The sequence below is a fragment of the Balaenoptera borealis genome (assembly GCF_965194805.1).
Source record: "Balaenoptera borealis genome assembly, chromosome: 7".
Lineage (NCBI taxonomy): Eukaryota > Metazoa > Chordata > Mammalia > Artiodactyla > Balaenopteridae > Balaenoptera > Balaenoptera borealis.
The window spans coordinates 62,955,059-62,981,332 of NC_138864.1; the positions used below are offsets into that span (position 1 = coordinate 62,955,059).

The 26,274-nt window shown below is 36.6% G+C and overlaps 1 long non-coding RNA gene across 1 annotated transcript in view; it reads right to left on the reverse strand.

Annotated features, from left to right (window-relative positions):
* The window catches only part of LOC309631799, an 852,461-nt gene that overhangs the window by 11,461 nt on the left and 814,726 nt on the right, over positions 1-26,274 (reverse strand). The window contains exon 6 of the long non-coding RNA XR_014246558.1: positions 4,954-5,054. This is a non-coding gene — a long non-coding RNA (uncharacterized lncRNA). The remainder of the gene's footprint in view (positions 1-4,953; positions 5,055-26,274) is intronic.

The following is a 26,274-nucleotide window of genomic DNA, read 5'->3' on the forward strand; positions in this document are numbered from 1 at the left end:
GGTGTTTTATGCCATGCATTTCTACATATACATCATTTACTACTGTCTTAAAACATGAACTAGATCAAAAATGGTTTTGAGCACTCTCTTCAAAATCACCTCTTAGTACATATCCAGAAAGTAGGAAAAATCATTTTGACATGGTTACTCTAATACTCCAGTAGTAGTGCCCTGATATTTTTCAGGACTCACCTGTGTAAAACTCTGGGGTATTTATCATAGCTTTCAGAATGCTGTGGCACTTAACCTGTTACCGCAGCCTAGAAGGTGAAAAGAGCAAACCCAAATCCAAAACATAGTTGCATATCTGCCATTCACATCAGACTCATTATTTTTCTTAACATGAGCACAGATATGAGAATGTACATATATTTTCTCACAGAAAGTATATAAGCTGTGACTCAAAAATTTGGATCACTACCCCGAGGACCCCAAACTAAAACATGTATTTAAATCTTTTAATTTTTCTTGAATTCGCCTTAAGAGTGTAAAAAAATGTGGTAAGTGTCATGAGGATCGAAAGTATGTTGCTCTTCAGGATTTCTGCAGTAGCTCCTGACTTCAGCTGTCACGTGGGGGCTCTTAATTACTAGAATCACTGTTTGTAGTTTTAGGTTTCAATGTGGTGTTTATTGTCTCAAATAGAATTATTATAGACTAAATGTTTGTGTCCTTCGACAATTCATGTTTTGGAGCTCTAGCCCCCGATGCGATGATATTTAGAGATGGGGCTCAAGGGCAGCAGAACATTATACCCCAAAATATATGCAACTTTGGCATATTGATTATTTCCAGCTGTAGGCCCTGGAAAAACAGCAAATGCAAGGAGAGGCTTTTTCTAAACTCCCCTTATCTGCCTACAGACAGATCTTCCAAAAGGAATGAAATTGTCGTCATAAATCCCCTCCCTGGCCATCAACCAGGGAAGGCTGAGTGTTGACACCACACACAAACTATCACACCTCCCATCCATTCTTACAAGGGCCTATTCCTCTTTCCTAGAAACCATTGACAGTACACTCCCCTGAGAGGGCTACATCCTCCCTCCCCTTTTCCTATTATTGATGATATTTAATTCTGAATTCTAGGCCACCTTGGGGAGTAATTCATTTATCTCCCATGTTAATAAACTTCTGTTTTTCTCTTGTTAATCTGTCTTTTCTTACAAGGGCCTCATCTAAGAACTCAGAAGGATACAGGGAAAAATATTTTCCTCCCCTGCTGGGCCTTCCGTAGGTAATTAGGTTTAGAGGAGGTCATGAGGGTGGGGCTAGTGTGCTATGATGGGATCAGTGCCCTATTAGAAGAGACATAAGAAAACTTGATTCCTCTCTTTCCACTCTGTGAGGACACAGTGAGAAGATGACTGCCTGCAAGCCAGGAAGATGGACCTCATCTGTGAACAGTATTGGCCAGTACCGTGATCTTGGACTTCTCGGCGTCCAGAACTGTGAGTACCATATACTTCCTGAATATGGTATTTTGTTAGGGCAGCCCGAGCTGATTAAGACAAGCATGACATTTACCAGTAAGCTTAACCATGGATTTTGTTCTCCACTTTCACCTGGGTCAGCTGTCTACCCTGTAAAGCATATGTGTTGTCAACACATGGCCTCCCCATGACAAATCCTCATACTAGCAGCAGGGCCTTTCCCCAGTGTGCCTCGCATTATTTAAAACTTCCAATGGGGATACAAAAGAGTAATCATTTTAGAATAAATACCAGTCACCCAGACAAAATTGAATTAATCGAATCCTTCTGAATATATAAAATAACATTTCCTATTATTGTGTCATGCATTAAAAGCTTGGAATGATGAGATGGAGAATAAGGAGGGCAGTGACATCATAATTGGATCTGTATATCATCTTCAAATTTTTATTTTAAGTCCACTGTTTAAAATTTGGACAGCTTTACTCATGAAAGTAATGGTAAGAGTACGGGACAGAAGGTAACAAACCTATTCAGGTTAGGGTGGGCCTCCCTTGGCAGTGATGAAATCAGATTTGCAGGAGCAAGGGCTCCGTAATGAGTTCAGGATTCTGGGGAAGGAATGTAGGGAGGTGTGCGTTCTGACTGGGTCGGGGTGGGGGCTAGGATCTCTGTTACAGGGTAGAAATGGCGAATCTAAAGAAGGCACATTTAAGATGTGTAGTGTGGCCTTCAGGACTGTCTCGAGTTCCAGCGGATTAGAAAGAGCAGATCATTGTTGAGTCTAGTACAGATTTTGTTAACTGGAGATTTTCTATTATACTTGAGAACTAGCATTTTTGTAGTGTAAAAACTAAGGACTCTGGGGACAGACAGATTTGGGTTTGAATTCTAGAATTGTCTTTTACCCTCTGGTCATTAGCAAGTGACTTAAACTCTTCCAAGTTTCAGTTGCTTTATCAGTAAATGTGGGTAAATACCACATTTGCCACACTATTGCTATAGATTGATCATGTTTGTAAAGTACCTGACATTTGTCTGGTATCTATCAGGTAATCTTTATATTATAATTAGTGCTCTAAAACAAACTATGTGCAGATTTTTCAAAAAATGATACGGGCATTGAGTAAAATTTAGTTTACTAGTTTCTCTAAATAGATAATAGTTTTAACACTAAAAAAAAAAAACCCCACTAAACTTTTTTCTGTTCTCTTTCCTCATTTATGATATATTTTTAAGAAGTCCTTCTTGGGGCCTAATCTAAAGAGTAAATTCCATTAAAAAATCATTCCAGTTACCTTTTTTATGTGGGTGGAGGGAGTGTCATCTAGATTTCAAAGTATGATCTTCAGGACCAAAGTTCCATTAATTTTACTTCCTAGGGGAAAAAAAGCCCTAAACCCAGACTGTGGAATTTATCAGATCGTTTTCCTGATGGCCAATTCTTAACCACTCCCAACTCAGTTTCCCTAACTCTAAAAGGGAAACCTTTTACTCTCCTTTTAGGCAGAACATAAAGATTAATTAGTTAAGATTGCAAAGTGCTTTAAGCATGAAATGTTGTATGAGATAATAGGATAAATATTAATAATATCCTGTTAGAAGTACAGCCATAGTAAGGTAACTAAGAAAAATAAATGGCAGTGCTCAAAGGTATGAGATGATTGAAAATCACTAATGGAAAGAAAGTTTGTTCATACTGGGGGCAGTGTTGCAGCATGTATAATGTAATACCAGGTCATTTTCAATTGTTTTAATTGCCACGAGCAACTGATCTTTAGAGCTGTTCCTGACAAGCTCTTGCACGGCCTTAATGCTGGTCTTTTGGCACCATTTTATGATCATTAGCCCCTAGTGAACATTAAATGGTATCGACCCCCTTCACTGGGTCCATCACTCAGCAGACTCCTTAAACTAATTCACGGCACAATTAATTAACTTTACAAAAACCCCCTCCAAACTCTCTGCCATTTTAAGACTTCAGGCACTGAAGTAAAGAGGCAACTAAGAAAAAAGTTACGAGCCCTCTTGTGAGAGCCATCAATTAGGGTAAGTAAAAGATCCCTAAATTTTTATAACCCTCATTTATCGCTTGCTACTCCTGATAAGTTTATCCTGTGTAAAGGTATCTTTAAAGTTGTTCATGACTAAAAGAACCATTCATCTCTCTACTTCACATCCACTTGAAAGCTGAGAGTGGCAGCTTCCAAATTGATGTCAGAGTAAATCAGAGTCACAAGTGACTACTACTGGGCCCTACAGAAATGCGAACCAAGTACCTCTCAGGTATGCAAGGAAAGAACTTGGCCCTGTCCTTCTCATCTCCATTTCTAGAGAACTCTCCTGCGGGAATTGTATTTCTGCTCTGAGTTCCAAGTGACTAGCACAGGCTTTCTCTAGAATGTCCACAATAACAAGAATCTACTGCTGTTAATTAGGTGCATGACTTTTTACAAGTATTAATCCATTTAACCGTCCTTGTAAGTAAGTCTATAAAAATAAACATTCCGATCATTTTAAACTTGCTAACAATATATGTGCTTTTATTCCAACCACCTGAAAGTAACTGCTCAGTAGTTTTAGATCTGGGGCTTAAGTCCATCCAGTTCAAATCCTTTTAAACCTGAACCTTTTATACCCTTTTCTTCATAAAGGTAGCAAAGTTGCGTGTTCCCTGTATGCAAAGCATGACATTTAACTAGGTCTGGAGGGAGGATGACAAAATATATCACAGTGCACTAACCCGTAAAGAGAAAATTTTATTTTTTGCTAGGTAAGAGCCCGAGGGGAAAAGAACTACAGAGAACAGGTGTACCTAAGTGTCCTGCCAAACTCATCAGCTGGCTCAGAAATGTCCTGGAAGAGGTTTTTGTTCCTCTTAGCTTTGAAAGTTTGAAAGATAGATAGATAGTAGTTCCTTACTCTGTATATTCCGGTGATAGCTACCAAGAAATTTAGAGTAATGCATCTTGTTTTCATAGCCCTCACAGTATTTCACTCACATCTTTGGATTCTAGATCCTTACTTTTAAAATATCTATCTTTCAACAGGATCATACAAGAACAAACTTCTTTTATTATTTTATGCGGTCTGCCTGAAAGCAATGGTATCAAATCCATGGCCATTTTCTTCTTTCAAGGATACTCAAGATTTAAAAACAGATCGTCTTATTCATAGAAACTGCGTATCTGTTCTAGGATACTTGTTCTCCCCAAATAATTTTAGACTCTCTTTTTTATCTCGGGGCCACAAGAATGTCTTTATATTAAACCTGGAGACCACTGACTCAGATTCTCCCCTCATGCGGATCAGGACCACCAGGTGGGGCCGCTGAGGCTGCTCACTGCCTCAGTTTTGCATAAACTGCAACTGGACCAGCACCCGCTGGCTTTGTGCACTGTGACAGGCCAATTGCATCGGGCCTTTGGAACCAGAACGGGGTCTGAGGGTCATGAGCTAGCTGCTGCTCCCAAGAGGAGCCCCAGTCTGGGCGTGGAGGCTCCGGCAGGCCTCAGACTCACCCGTCGCTGCTGTGCTCTTCACGTGGGCGCGGCTGATTGATGGATAAGGCTTCTTCACACGACCACTGGGCTGCATCCACGTTTCCTCAGAGCTCGGCAACCTGGCCACAGTATAAACAACAAACAAACACTATAAGCAAACAAACAGAAACAGAGAAATAAAAATAGAAACTAAACTGTGCATCAAATATTCAAAGATGTAGCAGCTGTAAAAAATATTTCCGAGTTGGTGACTTTGTGTCAGCTTTTGAGGAAAGAGTGTGGCTTATACAGCATTTGTTGTTTTCCTCCATGTTCCTCCATATTCTCTAATATTTAGTTTCCCAACAGCAGAATATCTTAACCCTGTTTAAGCACTCTAGCCAATGATAAACAATAGGCTTGTGTAAGGCTGAGGGTAGAAAGTTTAACTTTTACATTGAGGATTCTAAATTTTTTAATGTTTGTATTTTATCCTAGACATAAGAAAGGAATACAGCAAATTTTTCATGACTGTTTAAGCACCGAGGTAGGTTGTATAATCCTTGGTCTGTGATCTTAAATTTTATAATATTGGTTAATTGGTTGATGCTTTCATCTAACACATATTAGTGAATACTGATAATTTGCCTGGAACTGTGTTAGGAAGTAGGAATAAAGGATGACTGAAACGCAACCTCTTTTGAGACATCCACAGTGTGTGAACAATAGGCAAAATACAAAGTAGTAAGTACAGTTACAGCAATGTGAATGGAATACCATGATTACATAGTGACGTGAGATCATTTAGCCCAGGGTAGGCAGTCACAATTTGGAAGGCAAATGAGTAAAAGCAAATGGGCTGTTACACTCTCTCCTTCTCCAAGAATAAGGGGATTGTAAGAATACTTGAGAACCAGTATTCTTCTAAGTAGTTTCTTATTCAAATAATATTGGTAATCGTGGCTAGCTCCAGTAATTCACTAGGAACTTCTGTTTCTAAAGAACATTTGTGGGCTTCCCTGGTGGCGCAGTGGTTCAGAATCTGCCTGCCAGTGCAGCGGACACGGTTCAAGCCCTGGTCCGGGAAGATCCCACATGCCGCGGCGCAGCTAAGCCTGTGTGCCTCAACTACTGAAGCCCGTGCTCCGCAACAAGAGAAGCCACTGTAATGAGAAGCCTGCGCACCACAACAAAGAGTAGCCACGCTCACCGCCACTAGAGAAAGCCCACACCCAGCAACGAAGACCCAACGCAGCCAAAAATAAAATAAAGAACATTTGCTTCCCTCCCGACCAAAGGATGCCTGAACCATTTAGGAAGTCATATCTGATGCCTATCAATCATTATCTGTCCTTCTGTCGTACTTCCCATGTCAGGAACATCCAAGTTACCAGGGTTGTAGAAGGCTTCTCCTAGGCAGGTAATGGGCACACACTCAGGTAGCCTCTGTTCTTTGACTTCACGGTGTGGTAATGGATTGAGAAGCCAAATCGCACTTCCGTCTTATACTTCAAAATCCAGATCATAAGAGTAAGCATCATCTACTCAGGTATTCATTAAGCGTGTCAGAATGGTGATCCAAAAGATGAGAAAACACAATGACTCACCATAAGACGATCATAGCCTAGTGGAACAGATAGATGCATAAAGGATAATAATGCATTTCAAAATCTCTCTCTCTTGGTGCAGACATTTACAAAGGGCTATGGGAAAAGTGCTCTGAAGAGAAAATATTCCAACTGGGTCTTTAAAGATGGGAAGATTATTAACAGTGAGGAATGGAAAGAGAATTCTAGGCATACAAAGCAGCCAATGAGAAAACCAGAGGTATTAAAATGCACAGCTCCTTCACGGAACTTGGATTATAATGTATGTAGAAGGGAGGCTTATGGTAGGAGATAAAGCTGTAAAATCATCTGTGATAAGTTTATGATGGCATAAAAAAGCCTCTAAAAGGGAGTGGACTTTACCTTGAGGGCACTGAAGAGATTTTTTTAAGTAGGAAGTGATTGATGATAGACTGTGGAGGTGGGCCGGCAAGCCAACATGAAGTTCATTGCATTGGAGCTTTGCCCATTGTAAATTGCTAAACAAGCATTACAACTTGCAGTTTTCTAGTTCCACATGTAAGGAGCTTGGACGTCTACACTTCATCCTAACAGTAAGGAAAAAGGTCAACAGACTGAAAAAAATCAACTCTTTTTGGACCCACAAGAGAGGGGAGGACACAGGGCAGACTGCTGCCCCCAAGATGGAAGACTCAGGCAATACTGTAGTTGAGGCTTACAGAACGGATACTAACAAGTGGAAACCTCCCTGGGAACCAGTGCAAGTGTAGGAAAACCTGAACTGTGACAAATTGCTTGAGGCTCGGCGTAGACAAGCAGGAGAGTTAAAAACTCCAGGGGGACCCAGCCATAGGCGGCTCCTCATAATAAACATCGGAGATAAGACCTGCGTGCTTCCAGCAGGTGGATGGAAAAAAGAACCATTTGGAATATGCCAGAGCACTCTGTTCTTAACAAGGCCTGCCCTCCAGAGAAACTAGTTACCCAGAGCTTGAGCCTTCCACCTGAGAGAAGGGAGGCAGCCAACTCCAGCCTACTCTAGCTATCCCATCCCATTGAGATGGGGAGGAGAAAAACAACTGAGAAATTCTTGTGAAGTTCACAGTCCAGAGGTTATAGGTTCACTAAAAGACTTCTCACAAATCACAGGGCTATGATTTCCCTCCCCTCACACCTTACCATTACATTACTAAAGGCGTATGTATAGCAGTTCCATTAACCCAGTACATAATGTGCAAATCAGACCACAATGAGATATCCCCTCATACCTTCTGGAAGGGCTGAGGGGATATTACAAAAAAAAAAAAAAAAAGGAACTGTTACAGCCCTTTTGGAAAACAGCTTGGAGGTTTCTCAAAAAATTAACAACAGAATTACCATATAATCCAGCAATTCCACTTCTGGGTATTTATCCCAAGAAAACAAAAACACTAATCTGAAAAGATATGTACATCCCATATTCATTGCAGTGTTACTTACAATAGTCAGTCAAGACATGGAAACAACCTAAATGTCCACTGATAGATAAATGGGTTAAAAAGCTGTGGTATATATACGGCGCAGTATTATTCAGCCATAAAAAAAGAATGGAATCTTGCCATTTGCAATAACAGAGATGGACCTTGAGGGCATTAAGCTAAGTGAAGTCAGTCAGACAGGAAAAAGACATACCCTATGATCTCATTTATATGTGAAACGTAACAAAGAAACAAACAAAACCCCAAACTTAGAGCTCACAGATTTAGAGAACAGAGGTGGTGGATGGGAGAAATGGGGGAAGAAGGTCAAAAGGTACAAATTTCTAGTTATAATGTAAGTTATAGGGGTTTAATGTACAGCATGGTGACTACAATTAATAATACTGTATTGCATAATTGAAAGTACCTAAGAGAGTTAATTTTGAAAGTTCTCATCCTAAGGAAAAAAAATTGTAAGTATGCATGGTGATGGATATTAACTGGACTTATTGTGGTGATCATTTTGCAATATATACAAATATCAAATCATTATGTTGTACACCTGAAACTAAGATATGTTATGTCAATTATACCTCAATTAAGAAAAAAGAGAAACTAAAATTAAAGAACTATGTTTTCAGCGATTCTGAAAATGTTATTGAAATAGAAAATGGGAAAACTAAAGTATGCCCTCTATCACATGACGATCTTTTACTACTGCTGTGTAAACAATGATCAAAGTCATATTTCTCTTCTTATAGGAGGAAAATCCTCCTGTGGCCCATCAACATATGTAAGCAGAATAAATTATTGATTCCAACAATTTACAAATGTACTAAAACCTAAAGTTTTCAAATTTAAAAGAAAGGAAAATTTGCTGTTCTTGCTGCTGTTGAAATGTACTGCATTATAAATAATTTCTTGTCCTATATTCTAGCTATCATAAGACACTGCCAGCATTCATCTGGAAAATGCAAGGGACCATATACCTAAGGGACAAGGCAGATGAGTTGAAAAGAAAATAATTCACAAAAATGTGCATAAGCACTTTTCTATATTTGGCTAGAAAACATGCAAAAAGATTATATAATGTGTAAATTCTTTCTCTGAGCAATAGTGTCTTTCATAGATTTTAGTTTTATTAGTATCACTAATCCGTATGAACTTCCTTTACGCAAACTGTTACATTCTCATCTTGGGGTCTAGTCCAGTTTCCATATGAAGTTAAAATATCACAACAGTCTCAGATCTCCTCTCTGATGTTTTGTGTATATCATTCACAAAATGTAACTGGGCGTAGGTCTCTCTCATTCTAGATTTTTCCTAAATTTTGCTATCTTGACTGCAGGGCTCCTTCAAAAGCCAATACAAATCCTGAAATCATTGCTTTCTCCTACTATGTCCTTAGCCTCATGAAAACAATAGTTATGTCAGTCATATTCACCATTGTGTCTCCTATGCCACCTAAAAAGAAGTCATTCAAAAAGTATGTTCTGAATAAAAAAAAGTAAATTGATAAAAAATACCATGTGGACACCTTATCAAAAGAAAGCAGGAGTAGCTATATTAATTACAGACAGGGCAGACTTGAAAGCAAAGAAAGTTATTATGGATAAACAAGAGCATCACATAATGATAAAAGGGTCAGTTCTCCAAGAAGACATAATAATCCTCAACATGTATATGCCTAACAAGAGAACATCAAAATACAGAAAAAAAAAAAATGAGAGAACTGCAAGGAGAAATAGATGTTTTCACTACCTAGTTAGAGGCTTCAACACATCTCTATCAGAAATGGACAGATGCAGCAGGCAGAAAATCAGTAATGGACATGGCTGAACTCAACAACAATAACAATCACCTGGATATAATCTACATCTATAGACTATTTCATCTGACAACAGAATATACACTCTTCTCAGGTTCACATAGAACATTCACCAAGATAGACTACATTCTGGGCCACAAAACATTTTAACAAATTTAAAATAGTAGAAATTGTATGATGTCTGCTTTGAGACCACAATGGAATTAAACTAGAAATCAGTAACAGAGATAACTGGAAAATTCCAAAGTATGCGGAGATTAAATAACACTTTCTACACAACACAGGTCAAAAGCAAAGTCTCAAGAAAAACTAAAAAATATTTTGAACTAAATGAAAATACAATTTTTAGAAATGTGTGGAGTGATGTGAAAGCAGTGATTAGAGGTGAAATTTGTAGCATTAAGTGCATATATTTACTAGAAAAGAAAAAGATCTAAAAATCAATAATCTAAAGTATCCAACTTTGGAGACTAGCAAAGAGCAAATTAAATCCAAAATAAGCAGAAGAAAAGAAAGAAGATTTAAAGAGGGATAAAATTGAAACCAAGAAATCCGTAGAGAAAGTGAACAAAAGCAAAACCTTGTTCTTTGAAAAGGGCAGTAAAATTTATAAGCCTCTACCCAGGCTAAGTGTGAAAAAAAGAGAGAGGACACAAATTACTCATACAGAAATGAAAGCGAGGACATCACTACAGATCCCAAAGACAATAAGTGGATAATAAAGGAATATTATGGGCAACTCTGTGCCACAAAATTGACAGAAATGGACCAGTTCCTTGAAAAAATAATCTGCCAAACTTTGTACAAGATGAAATAGGCGATCTGAATAGGCCTGTATCTATTCAAGTCAAGTCTTTGAATCAATAATTAATAACCTTCCACAACAGAGAGCACCAGGCCCAGATATATTCACTGGTGAATTCTATTAAATATTTAAGTAAGATATTATACCAATTCTCTTTTAGAGGATAGAAGCAGAGGGAATACTTCAGAACTCATTCTATGAGCCCAGCATTACACTAATACCAAAACCAGGCTAAGACAATTAAAAAAAAAAATTACAGACAAATATCTCTCATTAACATAGATGCAAAAATCCTCAACAAAATATTAGCTAATTGAATCCAACAATATACAAAAAGAATTATATACCACGTACCAAATAGAATTTATCCCAGGCACACAAGGCTGGGGTTTGACATTTGAAAATCACTTAATGTAATCCATCACATCAACAGACCAGAAAGAAAACCACATGATCATATGAATAGATGCAGAAAAAGAATTTACAGAATCCATCAGGCATATGATAACAAAACTAAACAAATGAAAGAACCTCTCAGTAAGGTAGGAATAGAGGGGAACATCCTTAACTTGATAACAGATACCTACAAAAAACTTACAGCTAACATTATATTTAATGGTGAGAAACTCAAAGCTTTACCACTCAGATCAGGTACAAGAGAAGGATGTCCCCCTCTCTTCTTTTGAACATTATACTGTAAGCCCTAGCTAATACAATAAGACAAGTAAAGGGAATAAAAGGTATACAGATTGGTAATAAAAAAGCAAAACTGTCTTTGTTCACAGATGACATGATCATTTATGTAGAAAACCCAAAAGAATCAACAACAGTGACAAAACCCCGGAACTAATAAGCAATTATAGCAAGGTTGCAGGATAGAAGACTAATATGCAAAAGTCAGTCATTTTCGGGCTTCCCTGGTGGCGCAGTGGTTGAGAATCTGCCAATGCAGGGGACACGGGTTCGAGCCCTGGTCTGGGAAGATCCCACGTGCCGTGGAGCAACTAGGCCCGTGAGCCACAACTACTGAGCCTGCGCGTCTGGAGCCTGTGCTACGCAACAAGAGAGGCCGCGACAGTGAGAGGCCCGTGCACCGCGATGAAGAGTGGCCCCCACTTGCCGCAATTAGAGAAAGCCCTCGCACAGAAACGAAGACCCAACACAGCCATAAATAAATAAATAAAATAAAATAAAATATTTAAAAAGTCAATCATTTTCTGTATACCAGCAATGAATAAGTGAAATTAGAAATTAAAAACACCATTTTCATTAGCACCCCCAAAATGTAATACTTAGATATAAGTCTAACAAAATGTGTACAAGATCTGTATGAGGAAAATTACAAAACTCTGATGAAAGAAATCAAAGCCAAACAACATAAATGGAGAGATATTCCATATTCATAAATAGGAAGATGCAATCAGTTGTCAACATGTCAGTACTTCGCAACTGGATGTATAGATCTGAGGAAATCCCAATCAAAATACCAGTAATTTATTTTGTGTATATTGACAAACTGATTCTAAAGTTTGTATGGAAAGACAAATGACCCAGTATCGGCAACAGAAAACTGAAGGAGAACAAAGGTGGAAGGCAGACACTACCCAGCTTCAAGACTTACTATAAAACTAGTATTCAAGACAGTGTGGTATTGGTGAAAGAATAGACAAGTAGATCAATGGAACAGTACAGAGCCCTGAAATAGACCCACATAAATATAGTCAACAAATCTATGACAAAGGGGAAGAGGCAATACAGCAGAGCAAAGATAGTCTTTTAAACAAAAGATGCTGGAACAAACTGGACATCACATGCAAAAAAAAGAATCTAGACACGGACCTTACACCCTTCACAAAAATTAACTCAAAATGGATCACAGGCCTAAATGTACAATGTAAAACTACAAAACTCCTAGAAGCGATAACATAGGAGAACATCTAAATAACTATGTTTCGCAATGACTTTTTAGATACAACACCAAGGACACAATCCATGAGAGAAATAATTGATAAGCTGGACTTCATTAAAATTAAAAACTCCTGTTCTAAAAAAGACACTGTCAAATGAATAAGAAAAATGACAGACTGGGAGATAATATTTGCAAAAGGTACATCTGATAAAGGACTGTTACCCAAAATACACATACAACTCTTAAAACTCAACAATAAAAAAAAAATTAGAAAATGAGCCAAAGACCTTAATGGACATCTTATCCAAGAAGATATATAGATGACAAGCATATGAAAAGATGCTCTGTAAAGCAACAATGAGATATCCCTTCACTTCGATTAGAATGGCCAAAATTCAGGATACTGACAACACTGAATGCTGGCAAGAATGTGGAATAACTGAAACTCTCCTTCATTGCTAGTGCGAATGCAAAATGGTATAGCCACTTTGGAAGACAGTTTAGTAGTTTCTTACAGAACTAAACATACTTTTACCATATGATCTGGCAGTTATGCTTCATGGTGTTGACACAAAGGAACAGAAAACTTATGTCTACACAAAGCACATGGATGTTTCTAGTGGCTTTATTCATCATTGCCAAGACTTGGAAGCAACCAAGATATCCTTCAGTAGTAGGTGAATGGATACATAAACTGTGGTACATCCAGACAATGAAATATTATTCTATACTAAATAGAAATAAGCTATCAAATAAGTCATGAAACAACATGGAGGAAGTGTAAATGCATATTACTAAGTGAAAGAAGCCATTGTGAAAAGGCTACATACTGTATGATTCCAAGTATGTGATATTCTGGAAAGAGCTTAACTATGGAGAGAGTAAAAAGATCAGTACTTTCCAGGGATTGAATAGGTGGAGGACAGAGGAATTTTAGGGCAGTTGAAAGTCCTCTGTATGATACTAGACTAGTGGAACATGTCATTATACATTTGTCCAAAGCCATACACTGTATAACACCAAGAGTTAACCCTACCTTAAACTGTGGACTTCACATGATTATGATGTGTCACTGTACAAGTTGGAGAGCTACCTTTACCTAGCAAAAAACCAATTAAAAATAGAATTGGGCAACTAGTCCCATAAAGAATAGTAATAAGCACTAGAAAATAAGGGAAAGTTAACAGAAATTGATAGATCCATATGGAAGTAATAACACAACTCTAAGTTACAAGGAAGACCTAAATAAATAGAATACATTCCTGGATAGGGATACTCAGTACAGTAAGAATGTGATTTCTGTACAGATTAACTTACAAATTCAATACAATGTCAATGGGTATTTTTGATACAACTTCACAGTCTGAGTAAATTTATTTAAAAGTTAAAATGCCTACTAATCCCCAATAAATTTTTGAGAAACATTAATGATTTTATAAAACCTCACTAGATATAAAAACTTATTCTACACATACAGTAATTAAAACAATGTATTTTGACAAATAAAGAAGCAAAAGATCAATAACCAAAAAATCGGTAGCCCAGAGAAGCAGTTACTTACAGGTGAGATTTCCTATATACTGATGGTGCTATTTCAAGTCAGATTAATGCCTTGAGGACAGCTAGCAATTTTATTGCCCAGCATGGGAGAGGATAGGCTACAATGTGGTAGAAAATCAACCCCAGTATTTTAGAGATTGTAATAAACTCTGTAGAGACATAGCATAGCTCTGCTTTACTAACGGTGCACTCACCCCAGCTGTTGTTAGTATTGGCTTCTAACAGCTCTCAACTGAAGGTGGAGGGCACTTGGGTGGTATAACCCTTTGGTGCCATTAATGGATTAGGCTGAAGTTAGATGTCAAGTAACTGCACTTTGTTTTACCTTCTTCTCTGGTACTTCTCTTCCTTCACTTCCTTACAGGCTTTACACAAGAGTACTCACTCAATAATCACTTGTAAAAGAATCCCCTTTATAGGCTCTGATTCTCAAGAACCTGACCTAAGATGACCTAATAAAGCAAAAGATTATTACTCATTTATATAAAGTACAATGTGATTTGACAGACGTTCAATTCGACTTGTTGCCTCTGGGATTCAGGCTTCCACCAACTTGTGATGATACTCTCCCAGCATATGACTTACAAGTTCCTGTATAGGGGAAAAAAAAAAAAACTGCACAGAGGAATTGTACCTAGTCCTAACTCACAGGGACCAGAAATGATACAGGTCACTTCCTATCATCATCCATTGGCCAACACTCAATTTGTGGGGAATGGAAAGTGTAGGAGAGCACAGGAAATAGTTAACAACTCTACTGTCTCTGCTATAGCCATCCTTCTTAAGAAATAAGTTTAAATTATTTTAAACTTTAAAATAACTTTGTGTGTATGTAGGATGTGGTTACTAATATGCATGTGGGTACTAAAATCCAAGTGGACCAAAACCTATCAACTATTGAAGTAACTATATGTAAACAGAGGAGAATATTTTAAAACTTGTTTATGTCAGGACAACATTCTTAAGTAAAACATGAACTCTGGAAATCGTCAGGTAAAGTAGAAATTTGGATTTCATGAAAATGTTTATATGAAAGACAATCAGAGATGAAAAGTTATCCCATGTTCGTGGATTGGAATAATTAAGATTCTTAAAATATCCATCCTACCTAAAGCCATTTACAGACTCACTGCAATCCATATCAAGATTCCAATTGCATTTTTTAACAGAAACATGAAAAAGCAATCCTAAAATGTATGTGTAATCACAAAAGAACCTGAATAGCCAAATCAACCTTGAGAAAGAACAACAAAGCTGGAGGAATCACACTTCCTGATTTCAAGCTGTTGTATAAAGCTATAGCAATCAAATAGTATGGTACTTGTTCCCGATATTAGAGGAAATGTTTTTAGCTTTTCACTGTTGAGAATGATGTTAGCTGTGGGTTTGTCATATATGGCCTTTATGATGTTGAGACCCTTTCTGGAGAGTTTTTATCATAAATGGGAGTTGAATTTTGTCAAAAGTTTTTTCTGCATCTCTTGAGATTGTCATATGATTTTTATTCTTTACTTTGTTAATGTGGTATATCACATTGACTGATCTGCAGATACTGAAAAATCCTTGCATCCCTGGGATAAATCCACTTGATCATGGTATATGATCCTTTTAATGTATTGTTGAATTTAGTTTGCTAATATTCTGTTGAGGATTTTTGCATCTATGGTCACCAGTGATGTTGGCCTGTAATTTCCTTTTCTTTTTTTTTTTGATGATATCTTTGTCTGGTTTTGGTGCCCAATCAGGGTGCCCAGTCTCACCGCTTTTATTCAACATGGTACTGGAAGCCTAGTCATAGCAATCAGAGAAGAAAAAGAAATAACAGGATTCTAAATTGTAAAGGAAGAAGTAAAACTGTCACTGTTTGCAGATGCTGTGATACTGTACACAGAAAATCCTAAAGGTACCACCAGAAACCTACTAGAGCTCATCAATGAATTCAGCAAAGTTGCAGGATACAAAATTAACATACAGAAATCTGTTGCACTTCTGTACACTAAAAAGGAACTATCAGAAAGAGAAATTGATTTGGAAAGATATCCCATGCTCTTGGATTAGAGGACTTAATATAATTAAAATGGCCACATTACCCAAAGCAATCTACATATTTAATGCAATCCCTATCAAATTACCCATGATATTTTTCATAGAACTAGAAGAAATGATCCTAAAACTTTTACTGAACAACAAAAGACCCAGAATTGCCAAAGCAATCCTGAAGGAAAAGAACAAAGCTGGAGGCCTAAGCCTTCCAGACTTCAGACAATACTACAAAGCTGAAGTAATCAAAACAGTGTGATACTGGCACAAAAACAGACATATCGATCAATGAACAGCAAATGGAGAGCCCAGAAATAAAACCACACATCTATGGTCAATTAATTGTTGACAAAGGAGGCAAGAATATACAATGGGAAAAAAACAGCCTCTTCAACAAATGGTGTTGGGAAAACTGGACAGATACATGCAAAACAATCAAACTGGACTACTCTCTCACATCATGCACAAAAATAAATTCAAAAATGGACTGAAGACTTAAATGTAAGAACTGAAACCATAAAGCTTGTAGAAGAATACATAGGCAGTACATTCTTTGACACTGGTCTTCATAATATTTTGGGGGGTATGTACGTCTCCTTGGGCAAGGGAAACAAAAGCGAAAATAAACAAATGGGAGTAAATCAAACTAAAACACTTTTACAAAGCAAAGGAAACTATATCAACAAAATGAAAAGGCCACCTACTGAATGGGAGGAGATATTGGCAAAAGATATATCTGATAAGAGGTTAATATACAAAATATACAAAGAATTCATACAGCTCAACATCAGAAAAACAAACAAGCCTATTGAAAAATGGGCAGAGGATCTGAGTAGACATTTTCCAAAGAAGACATACAGATGGCCAACAGATACATGAAAAGACGCTCAACATCACTTACCAGGGATGTGCGAATCAAAACCATAATAAGATATCACACTGGTCAGAATGACTAGTATCAAAAAGACCACAAGTAACAAGCGTTGGCAAGAATGTGGAGAGATGAGAACCTTGTGCATTGTTGGTGGGAAGGTAAATCTGTGCAGCCAATATGGAAAATAGCATTGAGATTCCTAAAAAATAAAGATAGAGCTACCATATGATACAGCAATACCATTCCTGAGTATTTTTCTGAAGAAAATAAAAACACTAATTAGAAAAGATATATGTACACTATGTTCATTTCAGCATTATTTGCAATAACCAAGATAGAGAAACAAGTGCCCATTGGTGAATTAATGCATAAAGAAGATGTGATACATATATTCAATAGAATATTACTCAGCCGTAAAAAATGAAATCTTGCCATTTGCCACAGCATGGATGGACCAGATGGTATTAAGTGAAATAAGTCAGAAAAAGACAAATACAGTATGATTTCACTTATATACGGAATCTAAGATACAAAATACATGAATAACACAAGGGCTTCCCTGGTGGCGCAGTGGTTGAGAATCTGCCTGCTAATGCAGGGGACACGGGTTCGAGCCCTGGTCTGGGAAGATCCCACATGCCGTGGAGCAACTAGGCCCGTGAGCCACAATTACTCAGCCTGCGCATCTGGAGCCTGTGCTCCACAACAAGAGAGGCCGCGATAGTGAGAGGCCCGCACACCGCGATGAAGAGTGGCCCCTGCTTGCTGCACAGAAACAAAGACCCAACACAGCCATAAATAAATAAATAAAATTTTTAAAAAATTGTAAAATTAAAAAAAATATATATATATAAACAGTTATAGATACAGAGAACAAATAGGTGGGGGATGCAGGGAGGAAGGAAATAGGTGAGGGAGATTAAGAGGTCCAGATTTCCAGTGGAAAATAAATGTCACAGGAATGAAATGTGCAGTTTGGGGAATACAGTCAATAACCATGTGATACCTTTGTATGGTGACATATCTTAACTGGACTTCTCATGGTGATCAGTTTGAAATGTATAGAAATATCGAATCACTATACTGTGTAATGGGAACTAACAGTATTATAGGTCAATTATAGTTTAAAAGCAAACAAACTCACAGAAAAAGAGATCAGATTTGTGGTTACCGGAGGCTGGGGGTGTGAGGGGAGGGGGGAACTGTATGAAAGTGGTCAACAGGTACAAACTTTCAGTTATAAGATAAACAAGTACTAGAGATATAATGTAAAACGTCATAAATATAATTAACACTGCTGTATGATATATTTGAAAATTGCTTAGAGGGAAAATCTGAGAAGTTCTCATCACAAGCAAAAACATATTTTTTTTGTAAGTACATGAGATGATGGATGTTCACTAAACTTATTGTGATAATCACTTCTTGACGTATGTAAATCAAATCAATATGCTGTATACCTTAGAACTTATACAGTGCTGTATGTCAATTATATCTCAATAAAACTGAAGGAAAAAACCCAGTAGGATACTGGCATAAAAACAGACACACAAACTAATGGAATAGAATCAAGAGCTCAGAAATAAATGCATGCATATATGGTCAACTAATATTTGACAGGGAGCCAAGGTAAGTCAATGGAGATAAGATAGGCTCTTTAATAAATGGTGGTGGGAAAATTGGATATTCACATGTAAAAGAATGAAGCTAGACCCCTATCTTAGACCACTCACAAAAGCTAACTCAAAATGGATTAAAGACTTATATGTAAAAAGCATTAATAGAAAAGATGCTATATACTCACTCATTTGTTTATGCAATATTTAACTTACATAATTATGATGACAATTGCAGTGATGTAATAGGTCCTGGGAAAAGTGCAATTAACTCTCAGTAAGCGTATGATTCAAAAGCAATAGAGCACAGCATAGCAGAGATTAGCCCCCTAGCCAAATGTGTTCAACAAGTCAGTATATCTTATCTTGTCTGTTAATCTGTAGAGTAAGTTATTTGGACGTTGATCTACAGTACTCTTTCCCATCTTGGAAAACGAGGGGCATGTTCTGGCCTGACTTTTATATCCTCAAGTCCCATGAACACTAAAAGGGTAACTTCTCCTTAATGGAGAACTCCACCATGGTCTTGTTAATCTCATTCTGCTTTATAGTTGTAATTTTCAAACTCATTATTTGTTTGTTTATTTATCTAGTTTAGTGCTGAAACATTTTTTCATTCAAAACCTTATAAGCAATCATAACAGATTAAAAAGAAAATTCTGATTAAAAAAAAAGACTTATATGTAAGACCTGAAATCATAAAAGTTCTAGAAGAAAACATGGGGGAAAAAGCTCTTTGACATAGGCCTTGGCAATGATTTTTTGGATATGGCATCTAAAGCACAAGCAACAAAATAAAAAATTAAAAAGTGGGACTACCATCAAACTAAAAAGTCTTCTGCACAACAAAAGAAATGATCAAAGTGATGACCTATGGAATGGTAAAACTATTTGCAAATCATGTATCTGATAAGGGACTGATATCTAAAACATATAAAGAACTCATACAACTCAATAGTGAAAAAACCAAACAATCCAGTAAGAAATTTGGCAAAGAAGAAATTTTTCCAAAGAAGATGTACAGATGGCCAACAGTTACATTAAAAGGTACTCAACCTCACTAATCATTAGGGAGATGCAAATCAAAACAACAAGATATCACCGTATGCCTGTTAGAATGGCTATCATCAAAAAGATAAGACATAAAATCTGGAGAGGATGTGGAGAAAAGAGGTCCTTTGTGCACTGTTGGTGGGATTGCAAAATAGTAAAGCCACTATGGAAAATAATATGGAGGTTTCTCAAAAAATTGAAAATAGAACTACTATATGATCCAGGAGTTCCACTTCTGAATATATATCCAAAAGAAATAAAACCGCTATGTGGAAGAGACATATGTATCCCTGTGTTCATTGTTAATTGCAGGATTTATGTATATGTGTACATATATATCATATATAATGAAATAATATAATATAATGAAATATTATTCAGCCTTAAAAAGAAGGAAATGCTGCCATTTGTAATGACATGAATAGACCTTGAGGGCAGAATGCTAAGTTAAGTAAGTTAGAGAAACACAAGTACTGTATGACCTCACTTATGTATGAAATCTAAAATAAACAAACAACCCGAACTCCTAAGAAGCCATCGGATTTGTGGTTACGAGAGGTAGAGGTTGGAGAAACTGGATGAAGGTGGTCAAAAGGCACAAACTTCCAATAATAAGATATATAATTACTGGGGATATAAAGTATAACGTGATCACTGTGATGACTACAGGTAACACTGTCGTATGGTATATTTGAAAGTTGCTGGGGCTTCCCTGGTGGCGCAGTGGTTGGGAGTCTGCCTGCCAATGCGGAGGACACGGGTTCGCGCCCCGGTCTGGGAAGATCCCACGTGCCGCGGAGCAACTGGGCCCGTGAGCCACAATTGCTGAGCCTACGCGTCTGGAGCCTGTGCTCCGCAACAAGAGAGGCCGCGATAGTGAGAGGCCCGCGCACCGCGATGAAGAGTGGCCCCCACTTGCCACAACTAGAGAAAGCCCTTGCACAGAAATGAAGACCCAACACAACCAAAATAAATAAAATAAATAAATTAATATTTAAAAAAAAAAAAAGACAATTTAAAAAAAAAAAAAAAGAAAGTTGCTAAGAGAGAAGAACCTAAAAGTTCTCATCACAAGCAAAAAAACAAAAAACAAAATCCCATTTTTCTTTTTTTTTTAAGTTTATAAGGTAATGGATGTTAACTAATCTTATTGTGATAATTATTTCATCATATGTGTAAGGCAAGTCATTGTGCTGTACAACTTAAACTTATACAGTGCTAGACATCAATTGTATCTCAATAAAACTAAAAAAAAAAAAATCATGGCGACTAGGACATTTGCAACTTTGTAATATAACCTTGGCAAAACATGTACGAATTTCATGCAAACTGTTAGGGAAAAAAAATACCAGTAACTCCATACAAAAATGGGTAAAGGGTCTAGTTGCTGATTATTTCCTTTCTGTACCAGATCTATTCTTGCAAGCTATGTAAGTTGCTCCTTTATATCAGGCTCTGGGTAGATTGGCCAATTGCAGGCACTGACAGAAGACTGAGGATGGAGAGAGAGGAAGAATTCAGGATATTTCTCTTTCTTTATCTGTTCTGCAGTGTTTTCTATTAAGTAGGTGTGTCTCCACTCCTCATTCCAGGTAGTCCCCACCGTGATTTAAGCTCCTCGCTTCTGTATACAACTAATACACATACTCCTGGCCCACCAGCATAGGTAGATGTCCCTAACCTCAGTATGAATTAGGAAAATGCAAATAAAATTTTTAAATCCAATTAGGTAGTTCTACATTCATGTTATTAAATGTTATTTAATACACATTTGAATACTGTTTGCTTCATTTTCTGTGTAGTGCACTGACTGTGTTTGTCTAGGATCTCTGAGAAACGGATGCCGTGAGATTAAACACGTAAGGATGGTGTAAGGGGAAATAACCTGTGTAAGAGAAAGTGGGGCAGGGGCTGAGTGAGGCTGGGAGTGTTGTCAAACTGCTATATAAATTTGATTCTGAGTCACATAGAGAAGAAAGGAAGGTTAAAGGGTGTACTAGTTTCCTAGGTTAGCGATAACAAATTACCACAAACTGGGTGTGAACACCCAGTTAAACAGAAATTTATTCTCTTACAGTTCTGTAGGCTTGAAGTTCAAAATGAAGGTGTCAGCAGGGTCCTGGTCTCTCTGAAGGCTGCAGGGGGGAATCCTTCCTTGCCTCTTCCTAGCTTCTGGGGGTTGCTGGCAGTCCTTGGCATTCTTTGGTTTGTAGCTGCATCACTCTAATCTGTCTGTAATTTCTGTCACATGGCCATCTTTCCTGTGTGTGTGTGTCTGAACATCTCTCTCCTTATAAGGACACCAGTCACTGCATTTAGGGCTCACTCTAATCTGGTATGACCTCATTTTAAATTGAGTACATCTGCAAAGACCCTATTTCTAAAGAAGGTCATAGTCACAGGTGCTGGAGGTTAGGACTTCAACATATTTTTTTTTAGGGGGGACACAATTCTGCCAAGTGTAGGTGCCTCTGCGTAGTCCTTGAGCCAAAGCCATCAGTTGAAGTCCTGGGTCTCCCAAGCACAGATCTGCCTTTGTGTCCCTATTGCATTTAGTCATTGGCAGTGAGCTGCCCGTGGGAAACCTGACCTCTGTGCCGACGTGCTGATGAGTTTCAGACCACAGCAGCTGGGCTTTTGGTCACTTACATACACTCCCAGTAGTTGGTAGCATTCTCATGGCCACCACATACACTTTTCTGTAGAATTGTATACTTTCAAATGTCTACAACAGATTATTGTCAAAAAATGTCAGAAACTTTATTTTCAAGAATTTTCTTTTACGGTATCTGCAGACTTAATTGGTGCATCAATTGGCAGGTGCAAGTTAATTATATGGGTACTTAATTGCTAATTTCCTATGCAAATCAATATTTGAACTTTTAATTCTCAATTGAGCATGCATCAAAATGGGATTTTAACTGCTCAAACTGCAAAATTTGTAAGTGTAGTTTTGTGCCTCCATATAAGCTTGTTCTGATACTGTCAATATGGTCTCTGTTTTGGAAGCATAACACTGGTAACACCATTTGATAGGTAGATATGTTAACAAAACATTCTCTCATTTCTAGAAATATAAACTTTTGGACAGGGTGCAAAAGTATGTTTACTTCTTAAAAAAATTATAATGCTGTCCATTATGTTAAAATTCCCAAACTGGTAGTTAGAAGGTGAACATTAAAACCACATTTTAAAATATCATATATGTACATATTATGGTATATTTTATATGTATGTTAAAATATGTAAATTATGTGTATATATATAATACTGTTAACAGTGTTAAAACTGTCTTTATTAAAAGTATGCACATATGTGGAAATTTATATATATTCCTTCATTTACATATAAGTAAGGTCATAATATATTCTATGTTGGATCTGTGGTAGGCAGAATTCTAGGATAGCCCTCAAGATTTCTGCCAGTGGTAGACATACTTCTCAGTTGTTAAATCAAACACTAGTCTGTCTACTGCTGTGAAGGGAATTTGCAGATGTAATTAAGGTTCCAAATCAGTTGAAGTTAAGATAGGGAGTTTATCATAATCCTTTGGGTTTAAAATCTGAATATAGAGATCAGAGGTGGGGGAAGTCAGAGATTCAAAGCATGAGAATAAGTTGACACACCATTGTTGTCTAGAAGTTGGAGGAGGTGCCTTCCGGGAGCCAGGAGTGTCTCCTACTCCTCAGCTGACAGACAACAAGGAAACAAGGGACTCAGTACTCCTGTCACAAGGAACTGTTATCTACAAAAATGAGCCTTGGAAGTTATTTCCCCAAAGCCTCCATCGAATACTTTGATAGCCGTCCTGTGATAACTTTGAGCAGAGAATCTAGTCTTGCCATACCAGACTTGTGACCTACAGAACTGTGAGCTAATAAATGGACGTTGTTTTAAGCTGCTGAGTTTGTGCTATTTGTTACATAGCAATAGGAAACAAAAATAGCATCTTATTTTTTAACACAATAATACAGCATTTGTATTTTTTTACTTTAATACCTATACTTTTGCTATGTTATGTTAATGGTTTTATAACATCTTTTATAAGTTTCAATGAGGTTTTTTCTTATCAGTTTTTTAACTGAAATTACTGCATAGAGGTATATGCATAAAAATTTAGGGTTTTCTAGGGAAATTTCCACAATTGGTCCAAAAAAATATTCTTACACTTTGTATCTCTATCAGAAGAATGTGAACATGTTCACTTCTATTTTCTACTTGTCAACAGTTTGACACATAATTTTTTCAATCTGATAGCTGAAAATGGTGTTCCTTTTCCTTGGTTTATATTTCTTTGATTGTTAAAAATATATTTTCTACATATATAAGCTATGTAATTTCTTATTTTGTGTCTTAACAAATTTATTTCAGCTGTTCATTTTTCTACTTATGTGATTAATTTTTAGAATGTATTTGTAAAGCTGTTTTATCCCTTAGGAGTGATATTTTCCTTTTCTCTGTCACATACACTGGAAATATTCCAGTGTGTAATTTGTCTTTGACACTTATTCTGGTATTTTTTTGTTTTTTATCACAAAAACATTTAAAACAATTTCTAGTGAAAAACTAAATATCAATCTTTCCTATAAGGTTTTAGCTTTTGGAGCTCTTCCTGTTCATAATTTAACTTAAAAATTTTTTTATACCAAATTCCTTGCAAAAAAATCTTACAAGAATTCTACCTTATATTATGCCTCAATATACTTAGTTTTACCAACTGCAAACAAAAATAGATGTGTCCAAGAGTTAAAATAACTTATAATCTTAGTGAGAAGAGATAATTTTTTAAAACTGATAAGAGTTTTCATCTTTACAATCTTTTTATGCTTGCAAAAGTAACTTTGGGATTGCTAAAAGTCCTTTGTGTTCTTTTAAGACAGAATTTTTATCGCAGAAGCAAACCAGTTGACTGGTAGAGCTTTCTTACAGAATCAATAAAAGTTTTAAAAATATGCATTTTATGTTAAATTAGCTTATTATGAAAAATGCAGAGATTGACAATTTCTCTCATGACGCCCTCCGCCAAAATAACTATTAGAATCCAGTAATACATCAAAAGGGTAGTACATCACAACAGAGTGAGTCTACTTCAGGAATGTAAGGTTGGTTTAACATCTGAAAATAAATCAGTGTAATTCACTACACTTACAGAACAAAGTAGAAAAATCATACAGCAATATAAACAGAAAATCACTTGATAAATTTCAACCATCATTAAAGATAAAATTTCTGAGCAAACTAGAAAAGAAGGAAATACTTTTAATCTGAAAATGTAGCTACAAAATCCTATAGAAAACACCACACTTAACAGTAAAATTTTGAAAAAATTCCCCCTGATGCTGGGAGCAATAAATGGATGCCCTTTCTTGCCACTTTTATTCAGCACTGTACTGGTGTCATTGCTAGGACTAGGAATGAAAAACAATGAAAAAGCGTAAGAGATGAGAAGGAACAAATGCAATCATCATTATTCGCAGATGAATGTGATTGTATAAATAGAAAGTACAAAAGAACCTATGCACAAACTATTAAAACTAAAGCTAATTTAGAAGATCAGTATAAATCATGTTTATATTTATATCCCAGCTACAAACAGGTAGAAAATAAAAAATTCAAGTAACAACAAAAATGTTAAAACCTTCAAAAATTTAGAAGATTCACAAGAACTCTATAAAACATACTGAGCAAAATTAAAGATTATACAAATAAATGTCAGAATATGCCATTTTCATGGATTGCCAGCTCAGTACCGAAAAGATGTCAGTATGTAAACCAATCCTTAGCTTCAATACGATCCTGATAAAAATTTTAGAAGGCTTTCTTTTTGAAGTTACCAAGGTGATTTAAAATTGTAAAGAGATGAAAAGCATAAATAAAATCATGAAGAAGAAAAAGAAAGGTGGAGGATATATAATGTCAGCTGTCAAAACTTATTATGAAGCTATAATGATGAAGAAAATGCAGGACAGCAGACTACACAGATAAACCAATGAAACAGAAGTAGAGCCATACTTAAATCATCTCTTGATTGAGAAAAGAGTGAGAGAAAAACTGGTCTGTTTAATAAATACTGCTATATTAATTAGATAGGCATAGACAAGGAAGAATTCCTAATTACTATCTCATACCACGAAGAAAAATCAATTTTACATGGAAATGTAAAGTTAAAAGGTAAAGCAATAAACTGTTTAGAAGAAAACATAAGATATCTGAACTTTGAATATGGAAACACCTTTTCAAATCAGAAACCAATAGCAAGAACCATAAAGAAAAAAACTGACAAATTGGACTGAATTAAAATATGAACTTTTGTTTATCAAGACACTACTGAAAGAGCAAAACAACGTGCTTCAGAGTGAGGGGGGTATTTGCTATACATATAGTTTAACAACTCATACATAGAAAATATAAAGAACTTTTCTAAATCAACAAAGAAAGATAGAAAATTCATTAGATTTTGCCTGTTCAAATCCAAAGTACTTGAACTGGCATTCCATAAAAGGCGATAACCAAATCACAAATAAACATGAAAAGGTGTTCAACTTTGTCATCATGGCAATGCACATTAAAATCACAATTGCAGTATACTTATCTGAAAAATAATAGGTTTTTGGTTTTTTAAAATTTCTCTATTGTTGATTCAATAGGCA